We start from the raw sequence: 8,074 nt of genomic DNA on the forward strand, positions 1-8,074 counted from the left end.
TCCTGACTGTCCAGTATACAGCTATATACACCCACCTTCCTTCCTGTACTCCTCCATCATCACTGACTGCAGATATACATCATCTGTCCTGTATATATAGCTGTATACAGGACAGATTATGTATATCTGCAGTCAGTGATGATGGAGGAAGGTCTTTATATATAGGAAGGAAGGTGGGTGGATATATAGCTGTATACAGCCCAACCACCTGCACCATCCATGTTGGATGGTGCAGGGGTCCGGTCTCTAGTACTCAGGGTGGCTGTGCTCACAGTGGAGTGGTGGGAGACTTTCTTCAGCAGTCATGGATCCATCCGTGGCTGCTGGAGGGAGACTCCCACCACTCCACTGTGAGCACAGCCACACTGAGTCCTGGAGACCGGACCCCTGCACCATCCATCCACCCATGGCTGCTATATCTACAGTATGTGATGTCCTCATCCTTCAACCACCACATGTCATGTGCACAGCCTCTAACCACCTTGTGTACCATGTCCGCACTCCACAGCCTTCAACCACCTCCTGTATCATGTCTGCAGCCTCTAACCACCTCCTGTATCATGTATGCAGCCTCTAACCACCTCCTGTATCATGTCCGCAGCCTCCAACTACCTCTTGTACCATGTCTGCACTCCACAGCTTCCAACCACCTCCTGTATCATGTCTGCAGCCTCTAACCACCTCTTGTACCATGTCCGCACTCCACAGCCTCCAACCACCTCCTTTATCATGTCCGCAGCCTCCAACCACCTCTTGTACCATGTCCGCACTCCGCAGCCTCCAACCACCTTTTGTACCGTGTCTGCAGCCTCCAGCAACCTTCTGCATCATGTCCGAAGTCTCCAACCACCCCTTGTACCATGCCCACACTCTGCAGCCTCCAACCACCTCCTGTGTCATGTCTGCAGCCTCCAACCACCTCTTGTACCATGTCCGCACTCCACAGCCTCTAACCACCTCCTGTATCATGTCTGCAGCCTCTAAATACCTCTTGTACCATGTCCGCACTCCGCAGACTCCAACCACCTCCTGTATCATGTCTGCAGCCGCTAACCACCTCCTGTATCATGTATGCAGCCTCTAACCACCTCCTGTATCATGTCCGCAGCCTCCAACTACCTCTTGTACCATGTCCGCACTCCACAGCTTCCAACCACCTCCTGTATCATGTCTGCAGCCTCTAACCACCTCTTGTACCATGTCCGCACTCCACAGCCTCCAACCACCTCCTGTATCATGTCCGCAGCCTCCAACCACCTCTTGTACCATGTCCGCACTCCGCAGCCTCCAACCACCTTTTGTACTGTGTCTGCAGCCTCCAGCAACCTTCTGTATCATGTCCGAAGTCTCCAACCACCCCTTGTACCATGCCCACACTCTGCAGCCTCCAACCACCTCCTGTGTCATGTCCGCAGCCTCCAACCACCTCTTGTACCATGTCCGCACTCTGCAGCCTGCAACCACCTCCTGTTTCATGTCCACAGCCTCCAACCACCTCTTGTAACATGTCCACACTCTGCAGCCTCCAACCACCTCCTGTATACTGTCTGCAGCCTCCAACCACCTCCTGTGTCCTGTCCGCAGCCTCCAACCACCTCTTGCACCATGTCCGCACTCCGCAGCCTCCAACCTTAAAATGATGCCCCCTCTTGAAAAAAGTTCTGCGGACGCCCATGGATAACTGTATAATCAATAGTTTTAGCTGTCATGAATGGGTTAATCATTTAAGAATAGCTTACTTATGGTTGTGATCTGTGATTGGCTAAGCTAATCACATGGTACAAGTAGCACGGTACCAAGTGATATAGGTATTGGGGGTGGGCATAGGAGCCAAAGAAGATTGACACACCCAAACAGAGCATGGGTGGCACACAGTAGTTCCTAAAAGAACATCTCTTATAATCAAAAAAGATATAATAAATGCCTGCAAGCAAGCCCACTTGCGACTGGGCCCTGCCATTCCACCATTGGGGGGGGGGGGCGAGCAGTGTTGCCAGCCACCTATTATCTCCCTGATAGTTTGAAAAAACAGACTGATTTCTCCCGTTCGTAGGACAGGAGAATGTCTGTACATTTAGGGGCCGGTGGCTGCAGCTTAGCGGAGTGTCTGACATTCGTCTCACACAGCCCAGGGAGTCCCCCCCCCCCCCCCCCAGCAACGGACAGGAGATGAATGATGTATACGGCTGCCCCTTCCTCCCTGTTCCCCCTGTGTCTGGCCGGCCTTCCCACTCTTCTATCCCGACGTACAGCTGTGTGCAGGAGAGAGAGGGGAGATGTGCGCGGGAGATATGAAGAACACCAGTTCCTGCACATTCCAAGCTGTGTGAATGATGTCGGAGCCACCAAACTTCAGCCTTGTCCCTCCAATAAGTGAGCATTACATTACATCACTGAACTGTCCCTTTCTCTCCCCTATCTGTCTCCCTCCCCCGCTCTGTACATTGATTGCTTTTTTTTTTTCGTTTGGTCATTACACTGAAAGAATAGAATAAAAATATGATCCAATTCCCCCATCTACACTTTCCAGGTGAATGGGGGAATCCTCCCACTGTGGACCAGTGGCCGAGCAACCAGGGTTGCTGTCCCTGCTATTGACAGCGCTGGTCTGTCTCTCCATGGCAGCGGTGGCAGTGCATTGGGACCCAGTACTGATTACTTTATGCGGTTGATGGGCGCATGTGCAAAAGGGCCAGCACAATTGGTTGTAGACAGCTGAGCTCCCTGCAGGACGCTTAGCAGCGGTGGCACCAGTGGCGGCTGGTGCTCAAAATTTTTTTTGGCGGGGGCACAAACAAACTGAAAAATTCTGAAAAAAACCCCATCAATTGCAGCCTCACTGTGCCCATCAAACGCAGCCATTGTGTCCATTAAACGCAGCCACTGTGCGCATCAAACGCAGCCACTGTGCCCATCAAACGATGCCACTGTGCTCATCAAACACAGCCACTGTGTCCATCTAGTTACGCCTCTGCCCTACTACTAGACATGTGCGATTAGTTTCGTACAAATTGGAAATTCGTACAAATTTCTGTAAATTTGTACATTCGGGAGGATCCGAAATACGAATTGCTATGGTTCCGAAATTTGTACGAAATATGAAATTTCGTTTACGAATTTCGGATCCAAATTCCTAACGAACATTTGTAATTGTTACGAAAAGTTAACGAGCCTAAAAGTTAAAAACCCAGGAAGTCAGCACAGCACAGGGATGGTGGGAGCCCTTCATAATGATAAATTCATCATAACGAACATTCGTAATTGTTACGAAAAGTTAACGAACCTAACGAAAATTCGTATTTCGTACGAAATTTCGGACACAAATTACGAAATACGAATTAATTCTTATACGAAACGGAAGGAAACGAAATAAATTTATTGACGGCGCACATGTCTACCTACTACTTATATAGCATAAAAATGGCAATGCCTTTTTACTCACCAACTCATAGATGTTATATTGTTTTCACCCCCCTAAAGACAGATATTGATCCTTACAGCCACTGGGCTTCAAGATTTGTTGTTCAAGGTCTTTTGAAGCATAAAGAAAGGGGCAATGTTGAGGACCGTAGATGCACTAGTCAGCCAAGGAAACCTAATGCAGCAGATGAAAGACACATCATACTTGCTTCCCTTTGACATCAGATAATGTCTAGCAGTGTCATCAGCACAGAACTGGCAGAAACCAGTGGGACCCAGGTACACTCATCTACTGTAGCCAAAAAGCCATAACTCTGATGTGGAAACAAGGCTAAGCGACTCAAGTATGCATATATACATAGGAACTAGGGTGCAGAAACATGGCAGCAGATGCTCTTGACTAAGGAGTCAAAATTTGAAACACTCAGCTGTAGCAGGAGGCAGTTTGCAGAAGGGCTAGAGAGTGGTACAATAATGAGTGTCTGCAGGCAACAGTGAAGCATGGTGGAGGTTTCCTGCAAGTCTGAGGCTGCATTTCTGCAAATGGAGTTGAAGATTTGGTCAGGATCAATAGTGTCCTCGATGCTGATAAATACAGGCAGATACTTATCTATCATGCCATACCATTAGGCATGGGTGGATCTAGAAGGGTGCTGAAGTGGGCTGCTCCCCCCAGATTTCAGTTGCACCCCAGCACAGCACACAGTTACTCCTCCCCACACTACATGCCTTTACACACAGCAACAATTTGCACAGTGTGTAGCAAATTTTACACAAATTTTACTGGTCAGAACTGCAACATAGCTGCCAGCTAAACACTGCAGAATGTGGCTGTGTGTAAGGCAGTGCGTAGTTTTGGGAGGAGGAACTGTGTGCTGTGCTAGGATGGGAAATGAGCTCAGCCAAGTGCCCTGCCAGTGATGATCCCTGTCCTCCGCCTCTCCAGCAGTGATCCCTGTCCTCTGATTTGCCAATGGTGATCCCTGTCCTCTCCCCCTCCAGTGGTGGTCCCTGTCCTCTGCCTCTCCAGCAGTGATCCCTGTCCTCTGCCTCTCCAGCGGTGATCCCTGTCCTCTGCCTCTCCAGCGGTGATCCCTGTTCTCTGCCTCTCCAGCGGTGATCCCTGTCCTTTGCCTCTCCAGCGGTGATCCCTGTCCTCTGCCTTGCCAGCAGTAACCACTGTTCTCCACCCTGATGACCCCTGCCCTACTAACCCCCTGTATACTGCCCTACTGATTCCTGTACAATCCCTTGTTGACCCTCCATCCTTTGCCTCTGTACACTGCCCTGCTGCCACCTGCCCTCTGCCCTAAAAACCAGTAGTCCCTGTACATTGCCCTACAGATTGCTGACCCTCTGCCCTGCTGACCCCGGTCCTCTGCCCTACTGACTGCCTGTACACTGACCTACCAATTCCTGTAAATCCCCTGCTGACCTTCTATCCTTTGCCCTTCTGACCTCTGTACACTGGCCTGTTGTCCCCTATCCTCTGCCCTGCTGACCCCTCTACACTAACCTAAAAACCACTAGCCTCTGTACATTGCCCTATAAACTGATGACCCTATCCTCTGCCCTGCTGAGCTCTCATCCTCTGCTCCCCTGGCATTTTTTACTGCACTCCCACATCAGACAAGCTAGATCCAGCCCTGCCATCAGGGAGACGTGTGATTGGCCCCAAATTTATTCTGCAGCATGACAATGACCACAATTTTACAACTAATGCCATTAAGAACTGTCTTCAGCATAAATAATAACATAGTCTTGGAAATGATGGTTTGGCCCCCACAGAACCCTGATCTCAACATCATCGAGCCTGTCTGGGGTTATATGAAGATACAGAAGGATTTGAGGCAGTCTACATCCACAGAAGATTTGTGTTGGTTCTCCAAGATGTTTGGAACAACCTGCCTGCCAAATTCCTGATGGAGGACAAGTAATGTGCTACACTCTAGAATCACACTCATGACCTTGCGTTTGCACATTTGGCGCTTTCGCCACTACGCCACCTATATTGATACCTGCTCAAGTTACCAAAAATGGGGTCCTAATCAAACGTATGACCCTACTTTCTGACCCACCACTCCTTATCTGCGGAGCTGGAGGGCAAGTAGAGTGCTGCACCCTGGATTCAAACTGATGGCCTTAACATTGCACAGCTGGTGCTTTCTCCACTGGGCTACCTCCAGAGAAACATTAGAGGGACCTTACAAATGAGGGCCATATCACATATAGATTTTTTGGACTTACAATAAGTTTGAAGTTGTCAGATATTGTGGTGCAATACGATTACTTAAAGCTGAGCATACACCACCTGGGATTCAAACGCAGACCCTACATTCTGACCCAGCCAACTGTCCAAGCCACTTCCTTCAACCAACCCTCATCTGGGGAGCTGAAGGACAAGTAAGGTGACATCCCCTGGGTTAAAACTCACAACCTTATCCTTATGTACATCTGGCGCTTTCCCCATTGCACCACCTCCATAGAAGCTTTGTAACAGCTCTAAAAAATTAGGTCCTAATGAGATATGGGTCTTTTGAACTTAAAATAAGTTTCAAAAGTTGTGATTGTATATGACTACCTAAAACTAAGCACACACTACATGAGATTAAACAGCATGACCCTACTTTCTGACCTAGCACAACATATCTAGGGTGCTGGAGGACAGGTATCTACCTCGGCTTTTGGGCACCCTGGTTGCCAAGCCTCCATTTCAGCTTCCAATCATCCCTAAATCCCCTAGCACTGCCCCTTATTAACCCCAGCATCCACCCATCCAGTGGACTCACCCATTCATCCTCCTCCCTTTCTACTATATTTCCCTCACTCAGAACCCACACACCCAACTCTGTGTCTCCATCTCCCACTCCCCAAAATGACTTTCCACCCTATTTTTGAACAACTTGTTCCCCACACCTTAATATTAGCTTACAACCCTGACGCTTTTGGAGTTATAAATAAATTTCAGAAGTTGTGGTGCACTATTATTATTTAAAAGTAAGTACAGTATACTCCACCTGGGATTCAATTGCATGACCCAACCAACCATCATCTGGGGAGCTGGAAGACAAGTAAAGTGCCACACCCTGGGTTCAAACTCACAACCTTATATTTGTACATCTGTCAGTTTCCCTGCTGCTCCACCTTTAGAGAAGTTTCTAAATGAGCTAAAAAATAAGGGCCTAATCATGTATAAGTTTTTTAAGCTTACAGCAAGGTACCTCTCCCCTGAAGCCAACCACTGGGGAGATCATCATTCTTACTGTTTTTATTGTTTCTCCATTTTTTTTCAATTGCCCAACAACTTTAATCTTTATTTCCCATATATTATTTCCCTGTAGATTCAATTTTTTTTTCAATTTCCCAACAACTTTAATGTTTATTTCCCATATATTATTTCCCTGTATATTCTGAGTCACTTCTGGAAAGGTATTCTTACTATCTTCTGACCCCTGCACTCTGTGTTAGATACTACTGTTGAAAAAATGGTCAACCTATGCCCCCCAGCCACCAGACTAGTGTTATATACTACATCCAAAGGTCACACCATTACATACTGTGTATCAGACATTACTGTTGACCCCTGGACTGTGTTACATACTACTTAACTGTGTGTTACTTACTCCTGAGTGCTGCACTTTGCATTATTCACTACTGATCTGTGAACTCTGCATTATATGCTACTGACCTCTGAACTCTGCATTACATACCACCACCGCTACATTTTCTCTTACATATCGTTGCCACAACCACAATTTTCTGTGGTGCACTGATCACATCACCGTATTTTTCTCTTCTAGGTAACCAAGGGGATAGGGTGGCAGGGGGGCCTGCCAGGCAGGCTGTATTGGGCTCCATGATTTCTAATGGTGGTCTTGCTATAGCCTGTATGCATTGAACCAAATAATGTTCAGGTTTTGTGCTGTTCTTTTACAGATTTCAATACACGACAGCAAGGCACGGTGGCTCTTTGTAACAAGCGGCAAACTTAAAAAGATTCTTAAAAATATTCAAGAGATCTTGGCGGTCCCTGGCTTGCCTCTCCAAGAGCACATCAACACTATCAATCATTGTTACCCCGAGGAGCTTGTCAGATACAGATAGATGTTCAGTATAATGGAAATGATTCCTTGCTGTACAGTTCAGGCAAAGCATGTGGCAGGTAGCCAGTTTGGAAGTGAGAAACACACTCACTAGTAATGTAAGTCTGAATGCTTCTGCTCCCGAAACATATGTATATTCCATCTAAGTAGCAATTTTCCACTTAATCAAAGAGAAACTCCACTACCAGCTATTTGCATGTAAACTGAATGTGTAATATAACAATTTCACAGAGCAATTTCAGGAAAAACAACCACATTTGTGAGAAAAGCACTTAGGGACTTCTGTATGAAAAATGTGCTAACAAGAAAATGTCTTGTAGCTCATAGCAACCAGTATATTTGTTTAATTTTTCAACTTTGCACTGCAGAAATAACAACAAAATGAGAGAGTAACCGCACTCTACAGGCAGACCAGATGGAAATCTATACAGATTTCTACATCTAGAGGAAGCCAAATTGTAACACATAAAGTGTATAATGTATAACAATAAAACATATCTAGTTACATCTCTAAAATACATGCCAATTTTCCCTATGTTTTGGTGTTTTTA

At 46.8% G+C, this 8,074-nt stretch overlaps 1 pseudogene; it reads left to right on the top strand.

Moving 5' to 3' along the window:
- Positions 1-7,524, top strand: part of LOC141145934 (sperm-associated antigen 6-like) — a 156,160-nt pseudogene extending 148,636 nt beyond the window's left edge.
- The last annotated feature ends 550 nt before the right edge of the window (positions 7,525-8,074 follow it).

This window comes from Aquarana catesbeiana, linkage group LG05 (assembly GCF_042186555.1).
Source record: "Aquarana catesbeiana isolate 2022-GZ linkage group LG05, ASM4218655v1, whole genome shotgun sequence".
Taxonomy (NCBI): domain Eukaryota; kingdom Metazoa; phylum Chordata; class Amphibia; order Anura; family Ranidae; genus Aquarana; species Aquarana catesbeiana.